This window comes from Ictidomys tridecemlineatus, chromosome 10, assembly GCF_052094955.1.
Source record: "Ictidomys tridecemlineatus isolate mIctTri1 chromosome 10, mIctTri1.hap1, whole genome shotgun sequence".
Taxonomy (NCBI): Eukaryota; Metazoa; Chordata; class Mammalia; order Rodentia; family Sciuridae; genus Ictidomys; species Ictidomys tridecemlineatus.
In genome coordinates, this window is record NC_135486.1 from 50598516 (window position 1) to 50616185 (window position 17670).

General features: G+C 38.8%; 1 pseudogene; it reads right to left on the bottom strand.

The window, feature by feature from the left end:
• Positions 1 to 9690: 9690 nt before the first annotated feature.
• Positions 9691 to 16542, bottom strand: LOC101956171 (small ribosomal subunit protein eS7 pseudogene; annotated as a pseudogene).
• Between the last annotated feature and the right edge of the window lie 1128 nt (positions 16543 to 17670).

Sequence of the window (17670 nt, forward strand, 5' to 3'; positions counted from 1 at the left end):
AATATTAATTTTTCTTCTCTATGAACAAGAGACATCTTTCATTTTTTTGTGTCCTCTATGATTTCTTTCATCAAAGTTCCATAATTTTCACTGTAGAGATTTTTTCACTTTCTTGGTGAAATTTATTCCTAAGATTTTTTTTTTGTATGTGAATTTTGTGAATGGGCTTGTTTTTGTAATATCTTTTTCAGTCAGTTGGTTGTTGCTGTATCAAAATGATACTACTTTCATATGTTGGTTTTATGTTCTGCAACTTTACTAAATTCATATATCAGTTCTAATAGATTTATTTTTTAATTTGTTGTAATTAGTTATACATAACAGTAAAATGCATTTTGACACATTGTGGACAAATGGAGAACAACTTCTCATTCTTCTGGCTGTATGTGGTGCAGAGACACACCAATAGTATAATCATACATGGATATAGGGTAATAATGTCTGTCTCATTCCACCATCCTTCCTACCCTCACACTCTTCCCTTCCTCTCATCCCCCTCAGTTCTAATAGATTTTCTGGTGAACTCTAGGTTTTTCTATGTATAAGATCATGTTACTTACAAACACAAATAGTTTGACTTCCAGTGAACCTCTATTCTTCCCTCTTCCCACTGCCTTATTGTGAGTTAGCATCTGCATATCAAAGAAAACATTTGGCCTTTGGTTTTTTGAGGTTGGCTTATTTCACTTAGCATGATAGTCTCCAGTTCCATCCATTTACTGGAAAATGCCATAATTTCATCCTTCTTATGGCTGAGTAATATTCCATTGTGCATATGTACTGCATTTTATTTAAGATGGCTTTCTTAAAACCTTAAAATAACTACTGTCCAATTGCTCAGTACAAAACCCTTTGTCACATTGTAGTTAGTACAAATTAGCAAAAGTCACAGGAAAATAACCACCAGAGTGCAAAACAAAAATAAAACAAAAAATGTGAACATTTGTTCTTCCAAAAATGTGAACAACTAGTTCCCAGAGTAGTGCCTTCCCCAGGGCTGAGGGCATGGAATCAGTCCAGGATCTGGGATAGCATCTTGAGAGGCCTCAGAGCTATGCCGAGTGATTATGAGGAAAAATCTGCTAGTCACCTACTCCATGTACATTCCCAACTTTTAAAATATATAATTCTGATTTTATGTGAAGCAACAATATGCCCAGCCAAAAACTTTATTTCACATCCCGTACCAGCTCCGTGTGGTCATATATCTAAGTTGAGGAAAAAGAGCTGTGAATGAAAATTTTCTGGGATTTCTGAGAAGACTCATTAAATGGAATTGATTAACTGAGATATATACTTTTTTTGCCCTACCTCCTTTCTGCAGCTTAGAATACGTGTGCGATAACTAGCACTCTGACAGCCATCTTGGACCATGAGTGGCCCTAAGGATAAAACCATGCTCCAAGATGGTAGAATAGAAGATTCAAAGAACCTGAGTGTTTAGTGATGGTTCAGCTGTTATGATGTGGACTTTCCAGCCTAGAATCCTGAGCCAAATAGTTCAGTACATATTTATAGGGTGTTTCTGTTCTCCAGGCAGTGATATAGACAACATGAACAGTATCTGCCTTTAGATTCCTTACACTCAGTGAGCTGCTTACTACACAAATTTTGGAGGTAGAGGACATGTATACAGAATGAAATGGTGTACTGTGATGTTCTAGAAAGAGTGGTCCTGGTGGGGAGGGGGCTTACATTGTGTTGTATATTTATAATGTTGATTATCTAGATTGAGAACATTGAGAGATGATTTCCTAAGATTATTCAAGCAGTGATCAGCCTGGGATTCAAACTCAAGTGTCTCTGACTCCAAGTCCCCTTTGCGAATTATTTACCTCACCTTGGTCAAGGGCAGAAGGTAGGAGGAAGAAAGGAGAGAAGTGAGAGAAACAGGAGAGAGGAGAACCAGGAGAGTCTAGATTTTAGAAGAGGAGAATTACAAAAAAAAGAAGGAACAGCCAGGCATGGGGACACCCGTCTGTAGTCCCAGAGGCTTAGGAGGCTGAGGCAAGAGAATTGTGAGTTCAAAGCCAGGCTTAGCAACTTAACGAGGCCCTGAGTAACTAGCAAGACCCTACTTCTAAATTAAATACACACACACACACACACACACACACACACACACACACACACACACTCACACGGCTGGGGATGTGGCTCAGTTGTTAAGAACTCCTGGGTTTGATCCCCAGTACCTCCCCCCCACCACACACACACACACACACACACAAAGAAGGGTGAAGAGAATTTAAGGGAAACAAGGACCAATAGGTGACATGATTTGGAAAGTGGCAGTCAGTTACCTTTGAGATAACAATTTTAGCAGAGAACCTTCTTAGCTTATATTAGTTATTTAAACTTAAGGGTATTTGCCCTCTCTATATAACAGGTTTACAAAATCTTTCGTTTTTATGTGTGTATGATTGAGATCTCTTTTAAAAATAGATTTAAGCAACTGTTCAGTAGTATAATTATTCCTATGACATCAGTAGTACATCCAGCACCAACTCCTTTTGTTGTCAATCTACCAAATGTCACTGAGAATTGTACATTGTACCGTGGCGACAGCTGTTTTGTAGATAAATTTAAGTATAAGAACTGAGATGTTTTTCACAAACAACTTTTTAAAACCATATCCACAGACCTGAAAGGTGTTTGTGCACCATATGCTTCCTTTCCTTCCACTGTGGGGTAATAAATAACATTGTCAAAATCACTATTGAAAAGCATGCATTCTTATTTTATTTTTGTGGAGGGAGGTGGATTTTATGGTTCTAAAAATATTTCCTCTTTTGAATTTGTCATCATAGCTCAGGAGAAAAAAAAACTACCCCTCTGGTTGTCAAGGATCTATGGTAGATTGTAAACATCCCCAGAAATCCAAACTTTAAAAGACATTCCCTAAAATGGCTTGCGTGTTTGAATGATGAAAGGAGAGAGAAGGTAATCACAGAGTGAACCATCTGTAACTTTTATTTCACTCTTGTCTTGGTTCTGTTTCTGTTGGTGTGAAAGAATACCTGAGAGCGAGCAGTTTACAAAGAAGAGAGGTTTACTTTGGCTCAGGATTCTGGAGGCTGGGAAGTCCACAATCATGGTACTGAGCTCTGTTCAGCTTCCGGTAAGGGTCCATCCTGCTCCAACTCAAGGCAGAAAGTGGAAGGGAAAACAGGCAGAGGTAAAACATAAAAATGGGAGGCATGGCCTTGTTTTATGACAAGTTGCTCCCATAAGATCAAATGCACTCCCAAGAGAAAAGCACTGCTGTTGTTTGGACCTGAAATGTCCTCTAAAGGTTCATGTGTTAAAGGCTTGATTTCCAGTTCGGCACTATGAGGAGGCTGGGCCTCATGGAAGGAAGTGAGGTCACTGGGGGAGCACCCTTGAAGGGGATATGAGGAAACTGATTGCACATCTTCCTATTTCCTTTGTGTCCTCACCTCCGGAAGGTGAGCAGTTTGCACCACTATGTGCTCCCACCATGATGGCTGCCTCACCAAAGGCCCCAAAATAACAGAGCCAAGTAACTATGAACTGCAACACCTGAAACCATGAGCCAAAAGAGACCTTTGCTCTTTATAAGTTGGTTTTCTTAAGTATTTATTACAGTAACAGAAAGCTGACGACACAGGCATTAATCCCTCTAAACAATCGAATCACCTCTCCAGGGCCCCGACTCCTAACACCACCACAATAGCAATCAAATTTCAACTTTAGTTTTGAGAGGACAAGCCATATTCAAATCATAGCACCTACCCCATCTCCTCCTCCTGCCCTTCTCACTGTTTTTCTCACCTGCTACATGTCCGCCTTGTCCAGTTAAAAACCAGCAAGTTTATTTTCATATTTGTCTCTGAGAATTGTTTTGGTCAGGTTTTTTTTTTTTTTCCCCACTGTGAACAAAATACCTGAAAAGAACAATTTTAGAGGAGGAAAGTTTATTTGGGACTCACAGTTTCAAAAGTCTCCATCTAAGGACATCCAATTTCATTCTTTGGGACCTGAGGTGAGGCAGAACATCGTGATGGAAGTGTGTGGCAGAGGAAAGTAGGTCAGGGCTTGGCAATCCAGAAGCAGAGAGACTAAGCTCAGCTCACCAGAGACAAAATATTTACCCCAAAGGCCCACTCCCACTGACCTCTCTTCTCTAGCCATACCTTACCTGCTGATGGTTTTCACCCAGTTAATCCATTCAAGTCCATGAATGTACTGATTAGGTTAAGACTCTCTTAACCCAATCATTTCACTTCTGAGTTTTCTTGCTTTGTCTCACCTATGAGCTTGTGTGGGACATCTCACATTTAAATTCTAACAAGAATGAAGACTCTCCAGCATGTCAGGAGTTAAGGCTGCAAAGTATTTCTTGGAAGACAAAGGCCAGATTGCTCTGGATTTGATTAATAGGAGTAGGGTAGTCACACGCGTTGTACTCAGGAGATAACGAATGAGTAATTGCAGAAGAAGACGCCTGTTTTCCTCCTAAGGGCTTGTGACAGGACTGTACCTTGTAAGTGTGCAGTGGGAGTGTATCGTGGACATGGGCTGTCGGATAAACTCTGTCCTGATAAAGGGACCTGTGCCATTTTCCCTCTTAGGCTCTGATTACTTGCCACAAGGAGAACTGATTTGGTGGTGGTCTGGTGGGGGACAGGCAGGTCAAACCAGAAGTCAAAAGTATTAGAGAATTTAGAACAAAGTTTGTTCATTTGTTCTTTCCTCCCTCCCTCCTCCCTCCTCCTTTCTCTCTCCCTTTCCTTCCTCCCTTCCTCCCTCCCTCCCTCCCTCCCTCCCTCCCCACCTCCCTCCCTCCCTTCTCACCTTTCTTGTATTTTCTTTTTGCTGTTGCAACCAGGAAGGGTATAGAAGAATCTCTCTTATACTAGCAAAGAAGAATTAAACTAGTATGCCCTGTTAACCAATATCCCCTGTTGGTTAGTGTACTGGCTGCTATACTAGAGGTGAGGTTCCTGTGCTGTGAGGATAGATTCAGTGAAAGAAGAGGGAAAAATTGTTTTGAGGCTTATTGAAGCTGGGCATTTGATATCCTGAGTGCTTCATTTCATCCTCATGGTTTTGAGATAGGTGTCATCATCTTCATGACCTGAAATCTCAGATAGGCTAACAATGATCTTATGCTCACACTGTAATTAGAGTAAGCTAGGACTTAAATCTAGTGGGCTTTTTCACCCCTCCCTGCTTTCAAACATATTCTGCTAGATTATGATATCATCATAGAAGAAAGGGAGTTTTAATAATGGAGAGGGTCTTTCGGGCAACTATTATTTCACCTTATGTGGCAAAAAACTTCGAACCCTTTCCTACCACTGGAAAAGCTCAGAGAATATGGGAAATGAATTCACAACTCCTGCAGTGCCAGCATGACACTCGATAGTAATATGAGGCAGAAACAAAATTAGCAAGGGCAATGGCAGTGTGGTGGCTGAACTCTCAGCTGTTGGAGTAGAATATCTGTTTAAGGAGAGTAAATGGAAAAGTCACAGACTGTTTAGCATGCCAGATCAACATGGAGATGCTTGGAGAGCTAGGCAGGGACCCAGATGGGAACACAGGGTACACAAATGAAGAGACTTCAGGTGATAACTGAAATATCACTGTGGTTTCTCTCTTTTTTAAAGGCTTAGGAAATCTAATTCCCAAATGTAAACTGCTAATTCTTAGGACAATGCATGAGGTTCATTTCTTAACAGTGATTTGATTTCTTCTCACTCAGACATCTGTTGTCCTTGGGAACACCCTTTGAGCATTCATGGAAGTGAGATTTGAGTGGACCCAGATGCATCCACAGAGTAGCACCCAAACAGGTATTATCATTCCTGTTTAAGTGAATCAACACTGCCTCTGACACAACTTCTTATGCAATATGATGTAAGGGTTAATGGACTCATTGGCAATGTCTCTCAAATAATTCCTTTTTATCAGTAATTCTTTTTTCCCATATGTTTAATGGTGCTTTATAATTATACAGAATGGTGGGACTCATCATTACTTATTCATGCACATGATACAACAACATGCTTTGGCCAATATCACTCCCCAGTGCTTTCCTCCTCTCTCCTCCTCTCTTATCCCCGCTCATGCTCATCCCATTCCCCTACTGATCTCCCTTTGATTTTCATGAGATATCCAGCACCTTTCTTTTCCTTTTTCCTCTATAACTTCCATATATGAGAGAAAACATATGACTTTTGACCTTCTGAGTTTGGTTAGTTTGCTTAACATTATAGTCTCTGGTTCCATTCATTTTTCTGCAAATGACATAATTTCATTTTTCTTTATGGCTGAATAAAACTCCTCTGTGTATATATACCACATTTACTTTATCCATTCATCTGTTGATAGACATCTAGGCTGTCTAATTTTTTATTTTAATTTGTTATTTATGACAGCAGAATGCATTACAATTCATATTACATATGTAGAGCACAATTTTCTTCTAGGAGTCCTGTAGTTTGGTTATTGTGAATTGTGCTGCTGTAAACATAGATATGCATGTATCACTGTAGTATGAATGACTTTAATTCTTTAGGATAAATACAGAGGAGTGGTATAGCTGGGTCATGTGGTAGTTTATTGCCTAATCTTTTGAGGAAGCGCCATATTGATTTCCATAGTGGTTGCACTCATTTACAATCCCACCAACAGAAGTGTTGTTTCTTTTTCTTCACATCTTCTCCAGCATTTATTATTTCTCTCTTGATGACTGCCATTCTGACTGGTGTGAGATGAAATCTTAGTGTAGATTAGATTTGATTTGCATTTCCCTAATTGCTAATAATGTTGAAAATTTTTTTCAAATACTTGTTGACCATTTGTATTTCTTCCTTTGAGAAGTGTTTGTTTAGTGCATTTGGCCATTTATTAATTGGGTTATTTTGTTTTTTGGTGTTGAGTTTTTTTGAGATCTTTATATATTCTGGAGATTGATCCTCTGTCAGAAGTGCAGCTAGCAATGATTTTTTCTCATTCTGTAGATACTCTCTTCACATTCTTAATTGTTTTCTTTGCTATGGAGACGTTTTTTAGTTGGATGCCATTCCATTTATTAACTCTTGGTATTCTTTCCTTAGCTTTAGGGGTCCTTTTGAGAAAGTCACTGCCCATGCCTATGTGTTGGAGTGTTCATCTCACATTTTCTTCTAGGAATTTCCTAGTTTCTGGTTTAATTCCTGGGTCCTTTGATCCATTTTGAGTTGACTTGCTTTTTAAAGCAGGGTGAAATTTACGAATCTAATCTCATTCCTCTGTATTTGGATACCCAGATTTCTTAGCACCAATTGTTTGAAAGGCTGTCTTTATCTAAAGTATGTTTTTTGCAACTTTGTCAAGTATAAAATAACCACATCTGGGAAAGTTTGTTTCTGTGTCTTCTATTCTGTGTCTATATTGTTCATGTATCTGTTTTTATGCCAGAACTATGGGATTTTTGTTCCTATAGCTCTGTAGTATAACTTGAAGTTGAGTATTATGATGTCACTAGAATTTAATTTTGAGGGGTTTAGAATTTCTTGGGCCAGTTTGGGTCTTTTATTCTTCCAAATGAACTTTGTTTTTGTAAATTTTTTTAAAAAAAATTTATTCTAATTTGTTATATAACAGCAGAGTGCATTACAATTCATATTACATATATACAGCAAATGTAGTGCATAATTTTCTTCTAGGAGTTCCATAGTTTGGTTACTGTCTTTTTCATACATGTATTTAGGGAGTGATGTCCATCTCATTCCACCATATTTGTTTTACTCCCTTACCCCCTCCTCCCCCTCCTTCTCCCTTTGCCCTATCTATAGTTTGTCTAATTTTACCATGCTCCTCCTCCCAACCTCACTATGAATCAGCCTCCTTATATCAGAGAAAACATTAGGCATTTGGATTTGGGGGATTGGCTAAACTTCACTTAGCATTATCTTCTCCAACTCCATCCATTTACCTGAAAATGCTATGATTTTATTATCTTTTATTGCTGAGCAATTCTCCATTGTGTCTATATACCATATTTTCTTTATCCATTCATCTACTGAAGGGCATCTAGGTTGGTTCCACAGTTTAGCTATTGTGAATTGTGCTGCTATAAACATTGATGTGGCTATGTCCCTGTAGTATGTTGTTTTTAAGCCCTTTGGGTATAGACCAAGGAGTGGGATACTTGGATCAAATGGTGGTTCCGTTCCCAGTTTTCCAAAGAATCTCCATACTGCTTTCCATATTGGCTGCACCAATTTGCAGTCCCACCAGCAATGTATGAGTATGCCTTTTCCCCTACATCCTCACCAACACTTACAGTTATTTGTATTGTTCATAGCTGCCATTCTGACTGGAGTGAGATGAAATCTTAAGAGTACTTTTGATTTCCATTTCTCTAATTGCTAGTGATGATGAACATTTTTTATTTATTTGTTGATTGATTGCATATCCTCTTCTGAAAAGTGTCAGTTCAGGTCCTTGGCCAATTTATTTATTGGGTTATTTGTTTATTTTATTTTTTGGAGTTTAGCTTTTTGAGTTCTTTATATACCCTGAAGATTAGTGCTCTATCTGATGTGTGAGGGGTAAAAATTTGCTCCCATTTTGTAGGCCCTCTACTCGCCACATTGATTGTTTCTTTTGCTGAGAAGAAGCTTTTTAGTTTGAATCCATCCCACTTATTAATTCTTGATTTTAATTCTTGCATTATAGGAGTCTTGTTAAGGAAGTAGATATGGCCTGGCTATCCTTGAAGACAGGGCCAATCCAGAATTTCCTTCAATGGAAGGACAAACTTTAAGTTTTTTTTTTTAACAAGTGTGAATAAATCTCAAGATAAAAAAAAGACACCTTTCTTTACATGCACTGCACCACAAACAGCTGCAATCTATAATGACATAGACAAATGGATATGAATATAGCCCATTCACTTTTTAACCAGTTTTGTTAATAGTTCATGTATGATCACAATATTTTATTTATTCATTTCCCTCTGGTGGATATTGATATTTTCCTAGTTTTTTTCCCCTAATACAGGGCATACCTGTATTAGGAAAAAATGCAGTGTTCTTCCATACTGTATTGACTTTGTGCCTGGCTGTGTGATTTGCTTTGGTAAATGGAACTTTTGCCGTGTGTGATCAATGTATTTGGATTCAGGGTATTCCGTGGTTCAGCTCTTCCTCTACTGAGGTTTTGCCCTATATTATGAAAACCCCATGCCCCAGATAGTGTCTGCTCCTTTACCCTGGGAGTAGTATGAGAGGATACATGGAGTCCAAATGAGCCCAGCCAAACCCATCCAAGATCAGCAGAACCACAGCCCTTGGGATACATGAGAAAGAAAAAATGTCTGTGGTTGTAATTCACTGGAATTTGAGGGTTGTTGCTACAGCAAAAGCTGACTGGTACATTAATAGAACCATAAGATTAAGTTGCTGCCATAATAAAACCTAAAATATATAGCTTAGACCTCCAGCATCAGCCAACATGGTAATCTATGTTATGTAGTTCATTTGGTAAAACTGTCAAAAATGTATGTAATAAATTTGTGGCTTTCAGGGAAGACTTTCAAAGCCAAATGTTTATAATATGAGTTAGTTGTACTTAGCTGTATTTGATAAGATCCTATTAAAACACAAAAAAGAAATATTGGCTGCTGCTTCTTTTTTTTAGTGTGAGTGATACTTCAGTCATTTTTATTTACAACTAAAACTCTGGGAATTCAAAATTAACATCCTTGCCTGTGAGCTTCATATAGACACCAGAAAAGTTTCAACCTTGTGACCCACAATGCCCTGCTGTGCTTTGTACAAATAAAACTTTATCAGCTGGCTGCATTACAGTTGCTTGCAGATTCTCTCACCCAATTTCACCTGGGGACAATAAATCCTCAGAGATTTCATTGTGTACAGCTATCATTGTGGCTCCTAGGATGCTTTTGCTTGTTGTTTTATATGGTTTTTAGAGTTGGCTTATGCAGAATTCTCTGAGCAACGAGATCCTTCCCACTGAAAATTTTCTCCAATCCATGTACTAACCATACTTGAATTTTCTGGAAAGATTTCAGTTTTGAGAAACTGGAGCAAAGATTATGAGAGCTTTCCAACTGCCACCAGCTTCAGTTTCCTTGGCTGCTGTGATGTTCAGCTCCCATGGCTGAGCCTTGAGGTCTGAATTCCTTTCCAACTCCAAAAGAGCCCGGGAGATGCTGGCCTCAAACTCATCTGCCTTATTATCACTGTTGTGCTTCACAGTCTTGACACACGAGCTGAATATGGCCTCCTTGTTGTGTGCCAGCTTGGGAGGAGTTACCTATTTGTTTTAAGTATAATTTATTCACAGTAAAATTCATCCTTTCTGGTGGATGGCCTGTAAATTTTGACAAATGCATACAGTTGTGTAACTATCACCAAACTCAAGCTATAGAACCATTCTATCACCCTAAAACAATTTGCAACTATCCTCTGAAGTCAGCTGATTGCTTCCAGCCCCACTACTTAGGCTTACTCGTTTCTTTTCTCACTGTAGAGATTTAAGTTTTCCAGAATGTCCTATGAATAGAATCCTAATAGGTAGCCTTGAAGTCTAGCATCTTTGACTTAGCATAATGCATTTGAGAGTCATTTATGTTGTTGTGTTATCAATAATTTGGCCCTTTTTATTTCTAGGTATTACTTGATGGTAATACCCAGAAATTTATTTATAGTTCACCTGTTGAAGGACATTTGGATTCTTCCCAGTTTAGAACAAATGCAAATAAGGTAACTATAAACATTTTAATGTAAACTTAAGTTTTCATTTCTTTTGGATAAATATCTAGGAGTGGATAATATGCTGGATCCAGGATATTATATGTTTAAAATTATAAGAAAATTATTTCCTTGGTGGTTGTACATTTTACTTTTCTACCAGCAGTGTGTAAGCACTTCAAATGCTCTGCATTCTCTCCAGCACTTGGTATTATTGGTGTTTTCACTTTTAGCCATTCCAATAACTAAGTAATGATATCTCAAGGCTAGTTTTCTTTCCCCTAATGACCCATTATGCTATATGAAAACATCTTCATATGCTTATTTACTGTTATGCTTGAATTCAGAACCCCCCAAAAGACCACCAGAGACCAAGATCGATGTAAGCAGCAAAGAGGTGTTTATTGCGAGCTAGCTCCATCCTCAGTGCACACACACAGCAACTGGTGACGCTGAGAGGCCCCAGCCCAGGGTTTGCAGCAGTTTTATACACTCTTTGGGGAAAGGCAGGGACTTCACATACATCATAGAATCTCTTAGCAAATCATCACACACCATAGGAAAATCATGAAACAACTCTAAAACATGATTAGCATATTCACTGGCGGGAACAAGTTGGGTAAAAGTGATTGGCTAGTACAAGAGGGGGATTCGTTTGAACTGATTAGTTTAGGCCACGAGGGGTGTACTTGCTGAACTATATGTTTTCCCAACATGTTATCAACCACCATAAACTACTGGGGGGTCATCTGGCATCCCAGGTATTTTCCCTGTCTCATGCTGATTGGTGGTTGCTAGAGGGTTGCTATGGGTCCTCACCTAGCCTGACTGAGTCAGGGACAGCTGGTTCCACAGATCTCTCCTGTTATTTGTAGATAAACAACTCAGCAGGGTGGGTATATGCCTAGGAGTGCTCTGTGGGTCTTTCCAAGGACAAGGGTCACACCCCCTTCCTTGGACAGGCTTTGATCTGAGGTAGAGGCTGGTTTTTCATTGCCAACTGAATTTTTTTGGTGAAATATCTGTTCAAAATTTTTATACCATTTTAAAAATGGTGTTTGTTTTGTTTTGTTTTGTTTTGTGGTGCTGGGGATTGAACCCAGGGCCTTGTGCATCCAAGGCAAGCACTCTACCAACTAAGCTATATCCCCCACCCCAAAATTATGTTTTTTTGATTGTTGAGTTATGAGTTATTTATATATTCTAGATAAAAGTCTATTATCATAAATGTTATTTATAAATATTTTCTTCCAGTTGGTGGCTTGTCTTTTTATTCTCTTAACAATGTTTTCTTAATTTTGGTGAAATCAAATTGATCTATTTGAAAACATAGTTTAAAGGTGTTGGGGGAGGTGATAGAAGAGAATCCATATATTCTGAGACTTTCAGGATTGAAAGATACAATTGCTAAAGCATTTCAAATCAAGACACAGCCTGGGGGCAAAGGCATAATAGTCATATACTGGATTAAAATGCCATCCAGGAACTCTTTTGAATTGAACAAAACAGCTCAGGGGAAAAAAGACTGATAGCATGGACCTACAGACACTGAATAAGCAGAAATATCTATAATTAGTTTAGAGATAGAAAGACAAGTCCCAGAAAGAATGGTGGGTATGCCTATTGGCAAATGAAGCCAACTGAAATCAAATAGATGGCAAAACAGGAGTTCCCTAACTGTTTTGCCATAATGCTACCAGTCTGGATTAATAGAGATGGTGATAGTTCAAGAGGTAAAACAACCCTTGGACTCCTAACTTTCTACAGGCAGGGAGCAGGCTGAGAAAGCAGAGCATATTCTCCTCACTCATGGCTAGAAAAGTGATGGAAACTGAAGAGAGTAGAGCGGAGAACTATGGAGAAAAATGAAAAAAGAGGTACTCCCAGTCCAAAAGCATCCTTTCCTTATTTGAGGATTTTTTTAAAGGGTAAAATCATGCCTGTCATACAGACAGAAAATGAACATGTGTTAGAAGATTTTATTTAAATCATTATTTTGAGGAACCTAGGCAGATGTTGCTAAGGATGTAAAGAGCAGATATGTTTATAGATCAGGAATGTGCAAATGGAGACAAAACTCGCTTTTTCCACTCTCGAGAAGGGAAGTCAATTGAACTTTCACTGGGCAGAATTTTTGGCATGTCTATAGATAAGAATTATTTTGCATTACTGACATATATCTACAACTTACAAAGTTGTAGAAAAGCTCAAAAGCAATGAAAGACACTGAACCACCCTAGACTCAGAATCAAATAAAGTAGAGGGGTATTCCCTAAGTAATGCATATATTTCCACTGAAGCAAACATTCCCCGCCCCCATCACACCCAGAATTTGCCCAACAGGGTTTCAGAATTGCTATGGATCAGTGGCCACTGAGAGGACCATTGTGCCTCTCATTCCCCTTTTCAACCTGTGGTGTTAATTGCTGTTATCTGGTTCTACCACTGTGTAATGGACATATGAGGACTAAATAATATGTCCTTTTAGTTTATGAGTCTCCTATGACTTGAGAAGGATTATATCTGAGCCTGATGTACAGGGCATAAAGTCCTGGACTTCAAGCCTGATATTTAGTTGGGTAAGGTTCTTGAAATGTCTTGGAAATAAGTTGGAGAAATTTTGCTTGTGAAGGCAAGTAATTTTACCCAAGAAGGTGGGCTATAGTATACCATATTATTTTCATCATTATGCATTATGACCCATTGGGACATATGGTCTAAAAATATTTTCATGGTTTGACTTTTTCTCCCTTGACCATCTATTTTCCATCATAAGTGTGTCTTATCTCAGATACCAACCAATTCTTCCACTTGAGTTGCTGAATGGAAAGACATGAAACCCAGCTGAACTCCATAGATTCCACTCAATCAAGCCCAGTAGAGTTCAACTTAGCCTAGCTGAGCTTCAGCTGACCTACAGTTCTCAAATAACATGGATGAGAAATAAATGTTTGTTCTTTCAAGTCACTGAAATTTGATAGTTTTTATTGCAGTAAAAACTAGTACATTTGGGTTTTTCAAGGCATTTATCACATTTAAGTATTTTATCATATATTCCAAAATTATTCTAAAAGGTAGTTGTGGCAATTTACAAGCTCACCAGGGGTTTACGAAATCTCCAGACTCACCAATCCTTGATATTTTCACTTTTGATTTTTTGATGGTCAAATGTACCACTTTTTAAAACAAATGACATTGAAATATCATTGTTTTAAAAATAAAGTGGAGAATTGCTAATATGTCAATGCCACCCCAACTTTTCTAGAGATTAAAAACAGCCCCTATCAAAATCCCAGTAATATTTTTCTTTTTTTTGCAGAAATAGAATAATAAATAGATTTATCCCCAAATTCTTGTGGATTCCTAAGGGACCATGAGTATCCAAAATAATCCTGGAAAAGAAACAAATTCTGAAAAAAAAAAAAAAAACCCGGGAGAACTCACACTTCCTGATTTCAGAATTTACCAGAAAGCTATCAAATTTACCAGAAAGTAATCAAAACAGTATAATACTGGCATAAAAACAGACATGTAGACCAATGGAATAAAAGAGAGTCCAGAAAAAGACCCTTGTGTATGTGCTTAAATAATTTTCAACAAGGGCATCAAGATCATTCAATAAGGAAAAAAGAATTTTTTTTTTAACAAATAGTGCTGGTAAAACTGGGTTTCCTTGTGCAAATGAATGATATTGGACCCTTATCTAATACCATATACAGAAAATAACTCAAAACAGTTCTGTAACCTAAATGTTAAATCTAAAACTATAAAACTCTTAGAAGAAAACACATGGGGTAGTGGGGTGTGGCCCATTGGTATAGTACTTGCCTAGTAGGTGTGAGGCCCTGATTCATCCTCAAAACTGGAAAAAAGACAAGAGAAGGAGGAGGGAGAGACTATCACCTGACTATCTTCCGCAGGCTGGGTGCTATTTCTAGGAAGAGTTAACGCTGAAGCAAGACTAGTGTCCTCCATTGCCTGGAGGCCTTTAAAGAGTCCCTCCGTTCCTCTTGCTGTCAGGCTTTCTGCCTGAGCTTCTCCCCCCAGGCAGCTTCTTCTCCCAAGCCTTGGAAACCAAGTGGAAGTAAATCTTTTTGCAGAAAAAAAGTACATACTTCAAAGTATCATGAAATCAGGATTAAAAAGAATCACTCTTGAACAGGCAGAATTATAAATACAGCTACACCTCCAGTCTTAGTATGTTCAGGCTGCTATAACAAAATACCTTAAACTGGGTTATTTATAAACAATAGAAATTTCTTCATCATAGTTCTGGAGTCTGGGAAGCCCAAGATCAAGATTGGTGTCTTATGATGGCTCTCTGCTTCATAGATAGTTCCTTCTATGTGTCCCCACATGGAGGAAGGGGTGGATGGAGTCCCTCTCATAAGGACCATAATCTCATTTATAAAGGCTCTGCTCCTATGAACTACAAAGGACTCCCTTCTGAATACTACTGCACTGAGAATTAGGTTTCAACATAACAGTTTGAGTGGAAGATACATTCAGACTGCAGAACTCCCAACAGTGAGCACTTTGTTCCTGAGTCTCTAGAGAGCTAGTCTGAAGGAGAGCAAGTGTGGTGCACATTCTCTCAAATGGCCACAAATCATCCCCATATCCTGGTATCTGTGCCCTCATACAGTCAATTCCATCCTCTTGACTGTGAGTTGGACTTACTGATTCATTTCTAACAAATAGAGCATAGCAAAAGCAATTGGATCTCATCAGCAAGATCAGGTTATAAACAGACTGCGATTTCCATTTTGGGCACACTCTCTGCCTTTCTTTCTCCTTTTTGGATCATCAACTGCCATATAATGTCTCAGGCAGCTTGTGGAGAGGCCCATATGGCAAGAAATGAAGCCTGTTAGCAACATGTGAGTGAACTTGGAAGCAAGTCTCCTGAGCCCTGGCAACAGCCACGTTAGTGAGCTTGGAAGTGGCTCTTCCAGCCCTGGCTGGGTTGCAGCCCCACCGACAGCTTAACTGCAAACTCACCAGAGACCCTGTGCCAGAGCCACCCAACTAAGCTGCTCCCACATCCTGACCCACAGCAACTGCAGGAGATGATAAATGTTGGTAGTTTTAAGCTGCTAAGTTTGGGAGTAATCTATTTCACAGAAATAGTCTCAATTTTCTGCTCCTTCCACTGTTCCATCTCTCCCCACCCCCGCTCCTCCTCTTTCCTGCCTTTGATGGTGTCACTTGCTAAACGTTTTGTCAGAGGTGCATACATATATTCACCTTTTTCACTTTCGCTACATACCTTTATTTATTTATTTATTTATTCTTAGGTGGACACAATATCTTTATTTTATTTATTTTTTTTATGTGGTGCTGAGAATCGAACCCAGTGCCTCACGCATGCTAGGCAAGTGCACTACCACTTGAGCCACAACCCCAGCCTCTTTGCTACATACCTTTATATGAGTATGGCTCCTATATTGAAAACAAAGAAGCTGAAGTTAAGCAACATTCGTGATATCTGTTGTGATAGCATTTTAATCTAGGTCTTTCTGATTTCTAAGCCTGTGCTCCAGCTGGAGTGTAGCTCAGGGCAGAGTGCTTGCCTAGCATGTGTGAGGCTCTGGGTTTCATCCCCAGCATCATGGAAAGAAAGGAAGAAAGAAAAAAGGGAAAAGGGAAGAAGAAGAAGAAATAAAGCCAGCTAGCCTATGCCCTTTGCACTGTACCACACTGTCCCAAAGCGCTACAGCCTGCCCTGTATGGGATGCTCAGCTTGTGCTGCTGTTGCGGTGAACGGTGAACTTTTACCAGAGTTGGGGGTGCGGAACCCTCTGGTCATGTTTTAGCTCATTAGAGCACCAGATCCAGCAATCAGGATCACCGTTTGAAAACACACTGTTGGAAGTTACTCTAAACTTGGTTCAACAGAGGACACTCATGCGAAAAAATATTAAGGAAAGATGTCTAGATGAACGAGAGGGATAACACACATTAGAGAATCTTCTGCATTCCAAGCATTGTGCTCAAAGACACTCTATGGGGCAGAATTCTGATGTTCCAGATTCTGAGCTATCCGAATGTTCAAATATTGAGTTTTTTTTTTCTCCTTTACTCTGCAGAAAGACAAAAACAAATAGAGAAGTTTTGAAAATCAGTATTAAAATGCACACACATTTTCTAGAGTGGGTCTTGGGGTCATCAAAAATTCAGGTCAACTTCTTCTACCTTCCACATGTTTAAGACAATACAAGGAACTAACAGATTTCCTTACTGGTTTTTGAACGATCAAAGACTAAATTATATTTGGTATTGATTCTCTCTCTCTCTCTCTCTCTCTCTCTCTCTCTCTCTCTCTCTCTCTCTCTCTCTCTCTCCACACACACACACACACACACACACACACACACACACACACACACATTGGAAAACAGATGCATTTACATAACTCAGGCTCAGCTATGTCACCCCTCTGGGGAGACAGATTTATAATAATATGCATGCAATTTAGATCTAATGGTACTTGTCACCCCATCTGCTTTGGGTCAAATTCACTTGGGTTCTCAACTTTTTTATAAATTGTGAGCTCTCAGAGGTCAGTAACTATATTTTGTTTCTTTTCTTTGTTTATTCTTTTGATTCTTCACAATGCATAATGAATGCTTTAAAGTCAAAGCAGATGTAAGGTGAATATTGAAATTCTTTAAAAATAGATATTTGCACTTTAGATATGCTGAGTCTAAAGATAAGAAAGCTATGGACTTCCTAAAGTTGATTGAATACAGCTTATTCTAATGGGCATATGAAGAGTGAGTTCAGTTTGCCTGGGTTCAAATCTGATTCTGCCACTTATTAGCTGTGGAATTTTGATTAAGCTGCTTAACTTCTCTGTGCTTTAGTTTTCTCAGGAATGAAAGGGAATAATAATGGGATTTACTAAAAATGAGGATTACATAAAGTAATACAGAAC